Source organism: Furipterus horrens, unplaced genomic scaffold (genome assembly GCF_987537825.1).
Source record: "Furipterus horrens unplaced genomic scaffold, mFurHor1.1.pri manual_scaffold_17, whole genome shotgun sequence".
NCBI lineage: Eukaryota > Metazoa > Chordata > Mammalia > Chiroptera > Furipteridae > Furipterus > Furipterus horrens.
Genome location: NW_028327187.1, coordinates 72873324 through 72890606, shown reverse-complemented (window position 1 = coordinate 72890606; position 17283 = coordinate 72873324). Strand labels below are relative to the sequence as shown.

Genomic DNA, 17283 nt, shown 5'->3' with positions numbered 1-17283 from the left:
TCACTAAGCATAATTCTCTCTAGATCCATCCACGTTGTTGCACATGGAAGGAATTCCTTCTTTCTCTCTGCTGCATAGTATTCCATTGTGTAAATGTACCAGTTTTTTCATCCACTATCTACAGATGGGCACTTAGGCCGTTTCTAGCACTTAGCTATTGTAAACATTGCTGCTATGAACATAGGAGTGCATAAGTTCTTTTGAATTTGGTTTTTAGTATTTTTTGGATATAATCCTAGCATTGAAATCACTGGTTCAAAAGGCAGTTACACTTTTAGTTTTTTGAGGTAATTCCACACTGTTTTCCATAGCGGCTGTACCAGTCTGCATTCCCACCAACAGTGCCCTAGGGTTCCCGTTTCTCCACATCCTCACCAGCACTTGTTGTTTGTTGATTTGTTGATGATGATGGCCATTTTGACTGGTGTAAAGTGGTATCTCATTGTGGTTATTATTTGCAACTCGCTGATGGCCAGTGATGTTGTGCATTTTTTCATGTGTCTATGGACCTTCTGTATGTCCTCTTCGGAGAAGTGCATGTTCAGGTCCTTTGCCCATTGTACAACTGGGTTGTCTGTATTCTTGATGTTGAGTCATATAAGCTCTTTCTATATTTTAAAGATCAGTCCCCTGTCTGAGATATCATTGGCAAATATATTTTTCGAAATGGTTGGTTTCCCTTTCATCTTGCTGATGTTTTATTTTGCTGAGCAGAAACTCTTTAAGTTTGATGTAGTCCTATTTGTTTATTTTTTCCTTTATTTCTCTTGCCTTAGGAGATGTATCCATGAAAATATTGTTGCGTGGGATATCTGAAATTTTCCTGCCTATGTCTTCGTCTAGGACTTTTATGGTGTTACGGCTTACATTTAAGTCTTTGATCCATCTTGAGTTTATTCTTGTGTGTGGTTTAAGTTGGTGGTCTAGTTTCATTTTTTTGCGTGTCCCTGTCCATTCTCCCAGCACCATTTGTTGAAGAGGGTCTTCTCACTCCATTTTATGTTCTTTCCTCGTTTATCAAATATTAGTTGACCTTATAGTCCTGGATTTATTTTTGAAGTCTCTATTCTGTTCCATTAATCTATATGTCTGTTCTTATTCCAGTACCAGACTGTTTTGATCACAGTGGCTTTGTAGTATTATTTGATGTCTGGTATTGTGATTCCTTCTGCTGCGTTCTCTGTCTAAAGATTGCTTTTGCTATTCGGGTTTTTTGTTGTTGTTGTTCCATATGAATTTTTGGAGTATTTGTTCTAGGTCTGTGAAATATGTCATTGGTATTTTAATAGGGATTGCATTGAATATGTAAATTGCTTTGGGTAGTATGGCCATTTTGATGATGTTGATTCTTCCCATCCAAGAACATGTTATTTGCTTCCATTTATTTGTATCTTCCTTAATTTTTTCTTCAACGTTGCGTAATTTTCCGTGTGTAGGTCTTTTATCTCTTTGGTTAAGTTTATTCCTAGGTACTTTATTTTTCTTGTTGTTATAGTAAATGGTATTTTCCTTTTTGTCTCAGTCTCTGATATTTTATTGTTGGTGTATAGAAATACCTTAGATTTCTGTATATTTATTTTGTACCTGCTCTTTTGCAAAATTCACTTATTATATCGAATAATCTTAGTGGAGTTTTTTGGATTTTCTTTGTATACCATCATGTCATCTGCATATAATGATAGTTTTACTTCTTCTTTCCCAATTTGGATCCACCCCCTTTTCTTTTTTCTTGTCTGACTACTGTGGCTAGGACTTCCAACACTATGTTGAATAAAATTGGAGAGTTGGTAGCCTTGTCTTGTTCCTGATTTCAGAGGGAATGCTTTCAGTTTTTGTCTATTGGGTACGATGTTGGCTTCAGGTTTCCCATATATAGCCTTAATTATGTTAAAGTATGCACCCTCTATTCCCATTGTGCTGAGTATGTTCATCATAAATCGGTGTTGTACTTTATCAAATGCTTTTTCTACATCTATTGATATGATCATGTGATTATTGTCTTTCATTTTTTCAGGTCATGTATTATATTTATTGATTTGCGAATATCAAACCATCCTTGCATCCCTGGCATGAATCCCACTTGATTGTAGTATATAATCTTTCTGATGTATTGCTGGATCTGGATCCTGTTTGCCAAAATTTTATTGAGGATTTTATCATCTATGTTCATCAGTGATATTGGCCTGTAGTTTTCTTTCTTTGTTGTGTCTTGACCTGGTTTTGGAATTAGGGTAATATTGGCTTCATAGAAAGAGTTTGGGATTTTTCCCTTCTCTTGAATTTTTTGGAATAGTTTAAGGAGGGTAGGAGTTTATTCTTCCCTCAATGTTTCGTAAAATTCACCTGTGAAGCCATCCAGTCCAGGGCTTTTGTGTGCAGGAAGATTTTTGATTACTGTTTTGATTTCCTTCTTCGTTATTGGTCTGTTGAGACTTTCTATGTCTTCTTGATTCAGTTTTGGAAGGTTGTATGTTTCTAGAAATTTGTTCATTTCTTCTATGTTGTCAAATTTCTTGACATACACTTGTTTGTAGTAATTTCTTACAGTCCCTTGTATTTCTGGTATCAGTTGTGATTTCTCATTTTTCGTTTCTGATTTTGTTTATTTGGGTCTTCTGGCTTTTATTTCTTGATGAGTTTGGCTAAAGTCTTGTCGATTTTGTTTATTTTTTCAAAGAACCAGCTCCTAGTTTTGTTGATCTTTTGAATTGTTTGTTTGGTCTTTATGTCATTTAATTCTGCTCTGATCTTGATGATTTTCTTCCTTCTTCTTGCCCTAGGCTTTGTTTGTTGTTGTTGTTCTAGTTCTTGTAGCTTTAGGGTTAGATTTTTTATTTGAGATTCTTCTATCCTTTTAGATATGCCTGTATTGCTATGAACTTCCCTCTTAGGAATGTTGTTGCTGGTGTCCCATAGGTTTTGGGCTGTTATGTGTTCATTATCATTAGTTTCTAGAAATTTCTTGATTTCCTCTTTGATGTCATTGTTAATCCATTCATTATTTCACAGCATGTTATTCATTCTCCATGAGTTTGGGTGTCTTTGATTTTTTTCTCTGAGGTTGATTTTTAGCTTTAAGTCATTGTGGTCTGAAAAGATAATTGATATGATTTCAAGTTTCTTGAATTTGTTGAGGCTTGTTTTGTGTCCTATCATGTGGTCTATCTTTGAAAATGTCCCATGTGCATTTGAAAAGAATGTATATTTTGCTTCTTTGAGGTAAAAAGTTCTATATATATATCAGTTAAGTCCATGTGGTTTAGTGTGTTGTTCAATGCCTGTATATCCTTGGTGTTTCTTTGCTTCGAGGATCTGTCTTTTTTTTTATGAAGAAAAATAAAACTTTATTAAAAGACATAAGTAATTAAAATAAATTGAGAGGCATAACATGTTCTTGGTAGAAGACAATATAATTTTCTGAAATGAATCCATTAATTCAATGCAATCCCAATAAAATCCTGAAATGTCTATTCATGATACATGACAAACTAATACATAAGTTTATATTAAAATTATGGTCCATAAATATCCCCAAAATTGAATAATAATATTATATGATGATGATGATAATGATGATAGAAGACCCACCATTTCATTAATTTAAAAGTTATAATAATTTAAACAGTATGGCACTGGTTAAAATAAAATGCAATGGCAAGACTATAAACAAATCCATGTATGAATTAGATCTCATTATTTGATGGCAGCTTAAGTAATACTTAAATAAATTACATAAGAATAATTAGATATCTATAAGGCAGAGATAAAGTTGAAAGTCTACTTTATAACAAATTTTGGCTGAATTAAATACACAAAGTTAAAAATTCTACTTTAAAATACCTGAAAAATATTTTTTTAAAGTATATTTTATTGATTATATTGTTATAATAGTTCCAATTTATTCCCCTTTGCTCCCCTCCGCCCAGCACCTCCCTTGCCCGACAATCCCCTCCCGAAGTCCATGCCCATGGCTCACCCTTTCATATATTCTTCTTTTTTTTAAAAAATAATTAATTAATTAGTTAAATATTTTAACAATAAAAAATAACGATCCCTCCCTCTCAGACTTAAGACCCTTTACAATCTTATAAAGGACAATGAACGAAGATCTCGAGCTCCTCTAGTTGCTTCAAGCTGGACATGGTCGTCGTCCTACCTACCCTTGGGTCAAGAAATCTCTAATAAGAGTGGGGGTGTGGAGAGGAGGGTGGCCTTCCCACAAGGGGAAGGATCGTGCAGACTCCAGATTGGTTGGCTGTATCTGGACAACGGCATGCTTGGTTTAACAGGCTGGTATCCTTGTTGTATTCTGGGGGCAACAGGGTTAAAGGACATCATTCAATCCGTAACCACTAAATGACAGGAGACAGGTATTAATTTTTCAATGTCCCACATTAGGGAAAAGAAGGGCTTCTTTAGAGGAAGGTATTCCAGGTACATCTCACCTGTCCAAAACCCTTTTGCCCATTATACTTAGTTTAGACTGAGGGAAATATTTTAGGTTTTCCCCCTCTCAGGCCTCTGGGCTCTTTCTGTCCAAGCCATTAGGATAGAAAAGAGAAACCAGTTTTAAAGTGAAGCCCACAGACCACCCCGTTCTTCACCAACGCAGCCACTTAGTTCAGCCAAACCATTGAGTCTCAGGAGGCAGAAATGCAGACAGGATTAAGTGAGGCCTATACGTACAGACAATCACTCAGGTAATGAGATCGTAGGCTTATGCCCTTTGAAAACAGAAAACACATGTTAATTTATGTAACATAACCCACACACAAGTTTATAGATCTGTAGGACTGTCTTATCGGAAAGACATCCAGTTGCAAGGCATTTGACATTCTTCTTGCCTGTAAATTAAACATCTTTGATAATGTCACAGACATAGTTTAACTTTCAAATGAAAACAAACTTTAAATGAAAAGAAACTTTAAAGACGGTTAGCTGCACTACTTTATAGTCTACCACTGAGCATTGTGATCTTCCTTGAATCTTGATTTTTCTCCCTAAGATTACCCTCCTTGTCATTAAAGGGACTGCATTAAGTTCATTTTTAATTTATCCTGTTCATTTGCATAAAAACAACAAGAGCAGCAAATGATCACTTATGATCTTTAGTTCTGTTTTGCTGGAACTTACGCAAGGAACATTTAGGGTGACCTTCAGTCTGCCCTTCAGGGCACAGAAGTTGAGCCACATACCTGGCATTCAGCCTTGCCTGTAAACACCTGTCTTTTCCAGGTCCTCCTGGTTTTCCATTGTGCCTTAAGGTCCCTTCTAGCCATCTTTCAGGAAAACAACCTTCGTTCCTTCCCTGGAAAGATTGCTATGGACCACTCATCCATCCAAGGTACCAGACCTTTTATCTCGTGGACTTTTATTACCTTTGAAAGTCAGTCCCAGTTGCTCAGGGCTTTTTGGTAACAACCAAAGCCCAAGCATGTCTCCTTTAGGCATGACATTCCAGTCAAAGTCTTAGTCAAATAAATTGTTATTAACAACTGGTCTTATTAGTTTTATGCAAAGAAACTTAGGTCATTACTTACTTCTTTAGAATGCCAAATTCTGGAGGGATCAGATAGGTAGAAAATATATACAGTGTGAAGGAAAATCCTTGTCCTTCTAATATTCACAGAACTTGCATTTCTATTCTTTATATTTTTATTTTTCCCCCCACTAAAAATTTTCTGTTTGTTTGTTTTTCCATTACAGTTTTCTCACTTTTTTCCCCCTCTTGCTTCTCTGCACCCTGTCCCTCCCTTCTCCCCCATTCAGTCCCTATCCAGCTGTTCATGTCCATGGATCATTTATACATGTTCTTTGACTAGACCCTTCCCCTTCTTACCACTTCTCTCCCTCCCATCTCCCCCTTTGTTACTGTTAGTTTATTCCTCGTTTACATACCTCTGGTTCAATTTTGCTCATTTGTTTGTGTTGTTCATTAGTTTCCTTTAACAGGTGACAGCATAAGGTAATTTTCTTTTGTTGCCTGGCTTATTTTGCTAAGCATAATTCTCTCTAGTTCCAATCATGTTGTTGCAAATGGTAGAAGTTCCTTCTTTCTTTCAGTACTTATTCATTGTCATTTTCCCCCTTTGTACTCGTGTTCCTCTCTGTCTCTCTCTGTTTCTTCATCTTCTTAAAGCAGACCCTTTAGCATCTCTTGCAATACTGGTTTGGTGGAGATGTATTCTTTTAGCCTTCTTTTGTCTTGGAAACTCCTTATTTCACCTTTCATTTTGAATGGGAGCCTTGCTGGTCAGAGTATTCTTGGTTGTAGGCCTTTGTTTTTCATTACTTGGAATATATTTTCCCATTCCCTTCTGGCTTGTAGTGTTTCTGCTGAGAAATCTGATGATAGCCTTATTGGAGTTCCCTTGTATGTTATTAGTTGTTTCTCTCTTGCTGCTTTTAGGATTCTCTTTTTGTCTTTGAATGTTGGCATTTTAATTATGATGTGTCTTGAAGTGGGCCTGTTGGGATTCATCTTCATTGGGACCCTCTGTGCTTCCTGGACTTGCGTGATTCTTTCTCTCTTCATGTTAGGGAAGTTTTCTGTCATTAGTTTTTCAAAGAGGTTTTCTATCCCTTGCTCTTCTTCTTCTCCTTCTGGAATCGCTATGATACGGATATTATTACATTTCATGTTGTCCTGCAGCTGTCTTAGAGCCTCTTCAGTCTTGTTCAGCCTTTTTTTCATTTTGTTGCACTGTCTGTGAGTTTTTGTCTACAGTGTCCTCCAGCTCGCTGATCCGATTTTCTGCTTCCTCTAGCCTGCTTTTAATTCCTTCTACTGTGTTCTTCAATTCAGAGATCGTATTCTTCATTTCCTCCTGGCTCTTATTGATAGCTTCCGTGTCCTTTTTGATGCTGGTATAATTCTCAGTAAGTTCCTTATAGTTCTTCTGGAGTTCACTGTAGTTTTTCTGGAGTTCTTTGTAGTTTCCGCTGAGCTCATTGAGCTTCTCCATAATCCATGCTTTCAATTCCATATCTGATAGTTGGCTCCCCTCTATTTCATTTAGCACTCTTTCTGGGGACTCTGCCTTTCCTTTCAATGGGGAGTTGTTTCTCTGTCTCCCCATTTTTGTGACTCCTATTGTTTGTTGGTGCTTCTTAGAATGATCTGCACTTCCTGGATCTGCCCCTGGTGGCGTCAGATCCTGTACCAGTCTGGGCCTAGGCAGCCTGTTGGAGACTTCCAGGGATCTACTGCCTTTGTCTGTCTCCTTTAGTTGATAATCTATTCAATCTGTGATTAGCCGTCAGGCTTAAGGACCGTGGGTGTGGCAGCTTAATTCCTGTAGGCTGGGCCTTTACTTCCCCTCAGGCTGATGCCACTTGGCCGGGAATGGTCTGCCTGCAGTGTGGGGATGAGTCAGCCCTGGGTCCCGGCCGGCTGCTTCCCCAGCTCTCCCCTCAAAGCCACCACACCAAACTCTCCCCAAGCATCTCCAGTCCTCTCTGCCTTTCCTCCGCTTGAGCCCAGAGTAAGTGGGGGCCAAAATATTTTTGTATGTGATCCGCTTAAGAGCTCTTTTTCTCCAGCTGTTTCTCTCCGGCTAGCAAGAAACCCTGTGGCTTTTCGCTTTTCTCAGCTGGATACTATTTTACTTTCCACTCTGTTGCTGTAGGCTGGGAAGTTCAGCTGGGGATTTAGACCCTGCCCTTCTCAGGGGGAATCCCCGGATGCTGAGCTGTTTCTCACTCCCTTCAGCTGCCACCCGTGTGAGCCCAGCCAGCCCTTCTGCGTCTCCGCACTCCCTACCGGTCACATTGTGATGTAGCGGCCTTTTTTGTCTCTCCGTGGTTATAAGACTTCTCTCCAGCTGGTGTTCGGTTGGTTATTCCAGATGATTTCTCCGAGGATCTGTCTTTTGTTGATAATGGAGTGTTGAAGTCCCCTGCTATGAGTGTGGTACTGTTAATATCCTTCTTGTGGTCTTCTGGTATTTTCTTTATGTATTTGGGTGCTCCTATGTTGGGTGCATATAGGTTTATCAGTGTTATAACTTCTTGATGGATTGTTCTCTTAAGTATTATGAAATGTCTTTCTTTGCCTCTTTTTATTGTCCTTCCTTTGAAATCCATTTTTTTCTGATATCAATACTGCTACCCCATCTTTTTTTTTTTTTATGTCCGTTTGCTTGGAATAATTTTCTGTATCCCTTTATTTTCAATCTGTATAAATCTTTTGTTTTGAGGTGTGTTTCTTGTAGACAGCAAATATGTGGGTCCTGTTTTCTTATCCATTCCATTACCCTATGTCTTTGAATTGGAGCATGTAATTAATTTATATTTAATGTTATTATTGACATGTATTTATTCATTTCTCTTTGTACCTATGTTTCTCTCCTCTTTTTTTCTTCTTTTTCTTAAAACATTCCCTTTAGCATTTCTTGCAATGCTGGTTTGATGGATATGTATTCTTTTAGTCTTCCTTTCTCTGTGAAACTTATTTTTTCACCTTCCATTTTGAATGAGAGCCTTGCTCGGTAGAGTATTCTTGGTTGTAGGCCTTTGTTTTTGATTGCTTGAAACATTTTTGACTATTCACTTCTGGCTTGTATTGTTTCTGTTGAGAAATTGGTGATAACCTTATTGGAGCTCTGTTGTATGTTATTTGTTGTTTTTGTCTTGCTTCCTTTAAGATTCTCTCTTTGTCTTGGAATGTTGCCATTTTCATTATGATGTGCCTTGGAGTGGGTTTTTTTTTGGGGGGGGGTTCCTCTTCATTGGCACTCTGTGTGCTTCCTGAACTTGCATAACTTTTTCTCTCATCAATTGGGAAAATTTTCTGTCATTATTTCTCCTATCAGCTTTTCTATTTCTCATTCTTCTTCTTCTTTTTCTTTTATTCCAATGATTCGGATGTTATTTTTCCTCATGCTAACTTCTAATTCCCTTATATCTTCTTTGTACTTTTTCAATCTCTTTTCATTTTTGTTTTATTACCTGGTAATTTTTTTCTACATTGTCCTCTAACTCACTGATCTGATCCTCTTCTTCATTACCCTGCTTTTGATTGATTCCACTGTATTTTTCAGTTCAGAGATTTTATAATGAATTTCTTCCTGGTTCTTGTTAATAGTTTCTATGTCCTTTTTTGTGCTGGTGTAGTTCTCTGTAAGTTCCCTGTAATTTTCTTGGATCTGTTGGTAACTTCCTTGGAGGTTGTCATAGTTGTTTTTGAAGTTGTTAAGTATATTGAGCTTCTTCACCACCATTCTTTTGAATTCTATGTCTGACATTTGGGCTATGTCTATTCCATCTACCTCTCTTTCTGGGAATTCCTCTTTTCTTTTCATTGAGAGGTTGTTTTGGCATTTTACCACGTTGGATTCTTCTTGTTTGTTTTTTTGGGCTGTGGTTTGTCTGCTTTGACTTCCCACCTTTGTGGTATGAGATTATTTATAGGAGATCTGGGGGTTTCAGTGGTGCAGTCTGTTTGATTTCCTGTTCCTAATGTTCTTGGGTTACCCTTTATGTCATTTGTTTATGCTGTCTCGTTATATATCAGATGCTCTTTGGTAGTATCTTTCCTCTGGCTAGTTGATTGAGAGTCACTCTATCCACTTTGTCCTGAGTTCTTTTGTGGAGATGCATTTAAAAATATAAACACACAGCCCAACCAGGAAACCCACACCCTCAAAAATATCTCCCACCTTCTATCCCGCTATCATCAGCAAATAAGCCAGTATAAATATAAATGTAGAGAGGTTAGGGCTTTTATACTGTAGAAAGAATAGATAAGAGTTGTTTTTAGGGAGGAAAAATATGATTTTTGAGAGAGGGGATGATAGATTAGTGATAGTAGCAAGTAGTGTCAAGACTATGCAAGACAGTAGGTAATATTTACATTGTATGTTAATAATAATAAAAGAAAAAGAGGGAAGAATATAGAATATAGTAAGAAAGTGGAATTGTATAGTATTAGATTTATATAGTAGTTATATTGCATTTATTTAGTGTGAAAGGGAAGCTATACAAAACAGACAAACAAAGAAAAATTAAAGAGGAAGGATGAGAAGGAGAGATGGTATGAAACAAATTAAAGAGATAGGTTAAAATTTTTTTAATAAAAGTAAAAATTAAAATTAAAATATGAGAAATTTAAAAAATTAAAATAAAATACAAATAGAAAAACTATAATAGAATTTAAAATTTAAATATATATATATATATATATATATACACACACACACACACACACACACACACACACACATAAGGAAAGTTTTTACTCAGTTCAGCATTTGTGTATTGTCTTCTTTTTCTGGATCCACAGCTGGTCTAATGAGGCAGGCTATAGGTTCCTGATCTTTGCAGGTTTGGCACCTGTTTGGAGCCGGCAGGGGTGCTCATCCACGCACAAGGTGGCCTGCATGCAAGCCTGAGGCCTGCTGAGCCGTGCCCCAAGTATTGGTCTCTCACCCCTTGGGGTGGGGCCTCGGACACTTGTGCATGGTAGTAGTGAGTGTCTGTGAGTCGCCGCCACCCGCTGTTCCGGAGCCGCAGTCTCCCGGTGTTCCCACTCCCTCCTGGGCAGGCAGGAGCACGGCTAGCGGTAGTGGGCTGTGCTCTGGCCTGGTGTCCTCTGGGGCTGGCCAGGGGTTTCTGTGCATGGTCTTCTGCATGCCCAGCAGACCCTCTTTCTGCCCATTGGGGCACTGATCTTATGTCTGTTGGAATTTGTCCGAGGGGCACCCAGATGCGTGACCGGCGACCTGGTTGTGGGCCTGGGCCAGTGTTTGAGGGCACTTCCCTGTGAGCACCCGTGCCACCCAAGAGGAGGGTTGGGGAGTGGGCAAGTGCACTTCTGCGCCTGTGCTCCTCAAGAATGTCCTATCACCCCCAACCTTTCCTCCCCTCTCCACAGTACACAAGAGAAAAATATAAAATAAAATTATGTTCTCACATGCACAGCAGTATGCTGTTTCTTGTCTTTCAGTGCCAGATATACCACCTGGTCCTCTCCTGGCTCTGACAGCAGGCAGAGATCTGCTGTCCTCCTGATTCCTCTCTGGGGAATGCTGTGGTCACTAAAAAGTCTTTGTGTACTTCCAGCCGCAGCTCAGGGATCCACCCGTCAGAAATCCTGTCTCGTCCATTTTTCCTCCGCTATCCTCACCAAACAGGTCGCTCCCAGATGTTTTTCTCTAATCCAGCAGTGCCAAGGCTTGACTCCTGCCAGTGTTCAGCTTCTTGCCAAGATGTTCTCTCTGCAATTAGTCCAAACTACAGACAAGTCTTGGGAGCCAGAAAGCGCAGCCTCCCTTCACTCCTCTGCCATCTTCTCCCCCTATCCATTCATCTATTGATGGGCACCTGTGTTGCTTCCATAACTTGGCTATTGTAATATTTCAATGAACATAGTGTTGTATATATTTTTTCAAATTAGTATTTTGGGTTTCTTCAGATATATACTCAGAAGTGAAATCACTGGGGTCTAAGTTCTATTTTTAAGTTTTTTGAGGGACCTCCAAATAATTTCCCAGAGTGCACAAGGGTTCCCTTTTCTCCACATCCTTAACAACACTTGTTGTTTGTTGATTTATTTTTTTAATGTTTTTTATTGATTATATTGTTACAACAGTTCCAATTTTCTCCCCTTTCCTCCCCTCCACCCAGCATGTCCCTCCCCCAACAGTCACCCCCCAAGTCCATACCTCTGGTTTGTAAAAAATAACTATCCCCCCGCCTCAAATATTAGGACCTTTTGTAATCTTGGAAAGGACAATGTGCGAAGGTCTCAAGCTCCTCTAGCTGCTTCAAGCTGGACATGGTCGTCGTCCTACCTACCCTTGGGTCCAGAAAACCCTAATAAGAGTGGGGGTGTGGAGGGGAGGGTGGTCTTCCCACATGGGGAAGAATCATGCAGACTCCAGGTCAGTAGGCTGTCTCCGGTCAACAGCGTGCTTGGTTTAACAGGCTGGCATCCTTGTTGTGTTCTGGGGGCAACAGATTTGGTGAAAAGGGTTAAAAGACATCATTCAATCCATAACTACTAGATGACAAAAGGCAGGGATTAATTTTTCAATGTTCCATATTAGGAGAAAGGAAAAAGTAAAGAAAAAAAAAAAAGGGCTTCTTTGGAGGAAGGTATGCTAGGCACATCTCACCTGTCCAAAACCCTTTTGCCCATTATACTTAGTTTGGGCTGAGGGAAATAGTTTAGGTTTTCCCCCTCTCAGACCTCTGGGCCTTTTCTGTTCAAGCCATTAGGATAGAAAAGAGAAACCAGTTTTAAAGTGAAGCCCACAGACCACCCCATTCTTCACCAACCCAGCCATTTAGTTCAGCCAAACCGTTGAGTCTCAGGGGGCAGCGCTGCAGAGAGGTTTAAGTGAGGCTTATGCGTACAGACAATCACTCAGGTAATGCGATCATAGGCTTATGTCCTTTTAAAACAGAAAACACGTGTTAATTTATGTAACATAACCAACAAACAAGTCTCTAAATCTGTAAGACTGTCTTATTGGGAAGACATACAGTTGCAAGGCACTTGAAATTCTATTTGCCTGCAACTTGAATATCTATGATGATATCACGGACATGGTTTAATTTTCAAGTGAAACCATATTTTAAATGAGAAGAACCTTTTAAGACGGTTAGTTGCCCTATTTTATACTCTACTACTGATCATTGTGATTTTCCTTGAATAATGATTTTTCTCCCTAAGGTTACCCTCCTTGTCTTTAAAGGGACTACATTAAGTCTATTTTTAATTTATCTTGTTCATTTGCATAAACATAACAAGAGCAGCAAATGATCACTTATGATCTTTAGTTCTGCTTTGCTGGAACTTACCCAAGGAATATTTGGGGTGACCCTCAGTCTGTTCTTCAGGGCACAGAAGCTGAGCCACATATCTGACATTCATCCTTGCCTATACACACCTGTTTTTTCCAAGTCTTTCTGGTTTCTCATTGTGCCTTAAGGTCCCTTCTAGCCATCTTTCAGGAAAACAACCTTCGTTCCTTCCCTGGAAAGATTGCTGTGGACCGCACAACCAACCATGGTACCAGGCCTTTTATCTCACGGGCTTTTATTACTTTTGAAAGTCATTCCCAGTTCCTCCGGGCTTTTTGGTAACAACCTGAGCCCAAGTATGTTTCCTTTAGGCTTGACATTCCAGTCAAAGACTTGGTCCAAAAAAAAAGAGAAAAGAAAAAAAGAACCTTTATTAACAACTGGTCTTATTAGTTCTATGCAAAGAAACTTATGTCATTACTTACTTGTTTAGAATGCCAAACTCTGGAGGGATCAAAGAAGGAGAAAAATATACAACGTGAAGGAAAATCTTTGTCCTAATATTCACTGAACTGGCATTTCCATTCTTCATATTTTCATTTTTCCCCCACTAAAAAAAAATTTTTGTTTGTTTTTCCATTACAGTTGTCTCACTTTTTTACCCCTCTTGCTTCCCTGCGCCCTTCCCCTCCCTTCCCCCATATTCAGTCTCCACTCAGTTGCCCATGTCCGTCAGTCATTCATGTTGTTTTTTTTTTACTTGACCCTTCCCTTTCTTACACCCTTCTCTTTCTCCCCCCTCCCCCCTTGTTACTGTTAGTCTACTTCTTGTTTACATACCTCTGGTTCAATTTTGCTCATTTGTTTGTGTTGTTCATTAGTTTCCTCTAATAGGTGACAGCATAAGGTATTTTTCTTTTGTTGCCTGGCTTATTTCACTAAGCATAATTTTCTATAGTTCCATCCATGTTGTTGCAAATGGTAGAAGTTCCTTCTTTCTTTCTGCTACATAGAACTCCATTGTGTAAATGTACAACAGTTTTTTGATCCACTCATCTACAGATGGGCATTTAGGTTGTTTCCAGCACTTGGCTATTGTAAATAGTGCTGCTATGAATATTGGAGTGCATAGGTTCTTTTGAATTGGTGTTTCAGGATTTTTTGGATATAATCCTAGCAATGGAATTGCTGGTTCGAAAGGCAGTTCCATTTTTAGCTTTTTGAGGAAATTCCAAACTGTTTTCCACAGTGGCTGCACCAGTCTGCATTCCCACCAGCAATGTACCAGAGTTCCCATTTCTCCGCATCCTTTCCAGCACAAGTTGTTTTTTGATTTGTTGATGATGGCCATTCTGACTGGTGTGAGGTGGTATCTCATTGTGGTTTTTATTTGCATCTCTCTGATGGGTAGTGATGTTGAGCATACTTTCATATGTCTATGGGCCCTCTGTATGTCTTCTTTGGAGAAGTATTTCTTCAGGTCCTTTGCCCATTTTTTAATTGGGTTGTCTGTCTTCTTGTTGTTGAGTCACATAAGTTACTTATATATTTTGGAGATCAATCCCTTGTCTGAGATATCACTGGCAAATATGTTTTCCCATATGGTTCGTTCCCTTTCTGTCTTGCTGATGTTTTCTTTTGCTGAGCAGAAACTCTTTAGTTTGATGTAGTCCCATTTGTTGATTCTTTCCTTTATTTCCCTTGCCTTAGGAGATATTATCAGTGAAAATGTTGCTACGTGGGATATCTGAAATTTTCCTGCCTATTTTTTCCTGTAGGACTTTTATGGTATCACGGCTTACATTTAAGTCTTTGATCCATTTTGAGTTTATTCTGCTGTATGGTGTGAGTTGGTGGTCTAGTTTCATTTTTTTGCATGTCCCTGTCCAGTTCTCCCAACACAATTTGTTGAAGAGGCTCTTTTCACTCCATTTGATGTTCTCTCCTCCTTTGTCAAATATTAGTTGACCATATGAACCTGGGTTTATTTCTGGGCTCTCTATTCTGTTCCATTGATCTATATGTCTGTTTTTATGCCAGTACCAGACTGTTTTGATTACCGTGGCCTTGTAGTATAGTTTGATATCAGGTATTGTGATTCCTCCTACTGTGTTCTTTCTCACAATTGCTGTGGCTATTCGGACTCTTTTTTCATTCCATATAAATTTTTGAAGTATTTTTTCTAGGTCTGTGAAATATGTTGCTGGTATTTTAATAGAGATTGCATTGAATCTATAAATTGCTTTGGGTAGTATGGACATTTTAATGATGTTGATTCTTCCCATCCATGAGCATGGTATATGCTTCCATTTATTTGTATCTTCTTTAATTTCTTTCTTCATGGTTATGTAGTTTTCTGAGTACAGGTCTTTAACTCCTTGGTTAAGTTTATTCCTAGGTATTTTATTTTTCTTGTTGCTATGGTAAATGGGATTTTTCTTTCAGTTTCTATCTCTGAGATTTTATTGTTGGTGTATAAAAATGCCTTCGATTTCTTAATATTGACTTTGTATCCTGCTATTTTGCTGAATTCACTTATTAGGTTGAGTAGTTTTTTGGTGGAGTCTATAGGGTTTTCTATGTACACCATCATGTCATCTGCAAATAATGACAGTTTTACTTCCTCTTTTCCGATTTGGATGCCTTTTATTTCTCTCTCTTGTCTGATTGCTGTGGTTAGAACTTCCAAGACTATGTTGAATAGGAGTGGAGAGAGCGGACATCCTTGTCTTGTTCCTGATCTCAGGGGAATGCTCTCAGATTTTGCCCATTGAGTACGATGTTGGCTTCAGGTTTCCCGTATATGGCCTTTATTATGTTGAGGTATGCTCCCTCTATTCCCATTTTGCTGAGAGTTTTTATCATAAATGGGTGTTGTACTTTATCAAATGCTTTTTCCGCATCTATTGATATGATCATGTGGTTTTTGTCTTTCATTTTGTTTATGTGGTGTATCACGTTTATTGATTTGCGAATATTAAACCATCCTTGCATCCCTGGGATGAATCCTACTTGATCGTGGTGTATGATCTTTCTAATGTGTTGCTGGATCTGATTTGCCAATATTTTGTTGAGGATTTTAACATCTATGTTCATCAGCGATATTGGCCTGTAGTTTTCTTTCTTTGTTGTGTCTTGACCTGGTTTTGGAATTAGGGTTATACTGGCTTCATAGAACGAGTTTCGGAGTCTTCCCTCTTCTTGTATCTTTTAGAATAATCTGAGGAGGATAGGAGTTAGTTCTTTCCTAAATGTTTTGTAGAATTCACTTGTGAAGCCATCTGGTCCTGGGCTTTTGTGTGCTGGGAGTTTTTTGATTACTGCTTCAATTTCACTAGTTTTTATTGGTCTATTCAGACTTTCTGCTTCTTCTTGATTCAGTTTGGGAAGACTATAGTTTTCCAGGATTCTGTCCATTTCCTCTAGGTTGTCAAATTTCTTGCCATACAGTTGTTCGTAATAATTTCTTATAATCCTTTGTATTTCTGTGGTATCAGTTGTGATTTCTCCTCTTTCGTTTCTGATTTTATTTATTTGGGCCCTTTCTCTTTTTTTCTTGATGAGCCTGGCTAAAGGCTTGTCAATTTTTTTTATCTTTTCAAAGAACCAGCTCCTACTTTTGTTGATCTTTTGAATTGTTACTTTAGACTCTATGTCATTTAATTCTGCTCTGATCTTGATGATTTCCTTCCTTCTACTTGATCTGGGTTTTGCTTGTTGTTCTTCCTCTAGTTCTTGTAGCTGTAGGGTTAAATTTTTTATTAGAGATTCTTCTAGGTTTTTTAGGTAGGCTTGTATTGCTATGAACTTTCTTCTTAGGACTGCTTTCGCTGTATCCCATAGGTTTTTGGTTGTTGTGTGTTCATTATCATTGGTTTCCAGAAACTTTTTGATTTCTTCCTTGATGACATTGTTAACCTATTCATTATTTAATAGCATGTTATTCATTCTCCATGAGTTTGAATGTCTTAGAGTTTTTTCCTTGAGGTTGATTTCCAATCTTAAGCCATTGTGATCTGAGAAGATGCTTTATATAATTTCAATTTTCTTGAATTTATTGAGGCTTGTTTTGTGTCCTACCATGTGGTCTATCTTTGAAAATGTTCCATGTGCACTTGAGAAATATGTATATTTTGCTTCTTTGGGGTGAAAACTTCTATATATATCGACTAAGTCCATTTGACCTAAAGTGTTGTTCAGTGCCTCAATATCTTTGGTGTTTCTTTGCTTTGAAGACCTGTCCATTTTTTACAATGGGGTGTCAAAGTCCCCTACGATGAGTGTGTTGCTGTCTATATCTTTCTTGGAGTCTTTCAAGATTTTCCTTATATATTTGGGTGCTCCTAAGTTGGGTACATATATATTTATAAGGGTTATATCTTCTTGATGGATTTTTCCCTTAAGTATTATGAAATGCCCTTCTTTGTCTCTTTTTATGGACTTTGCTGTGAAATCTGTTTCATCTGATATAAGTATTGCTACCCCGGCGCTTTTTTTATGTCCATTTGCTTGAAATACTTTTTTCCATCTCTTTAC

At 38.3% G+C, this 17283-nt stretch overlaps 1 protein-coding gene across 1 annotated transcript in view; it reads left to right on the top strand.

Annotated features, from left to right (window-relative positions):
* Positions 1–17283, top strand: part of GABRE (gamma-aminobutyric acid type A receptor subunit epsilon) — a 68782-nt gene that overhangs the window by 12800 nt on the left and 38699 nt on the right. The window lies entirely within an intron of this gene.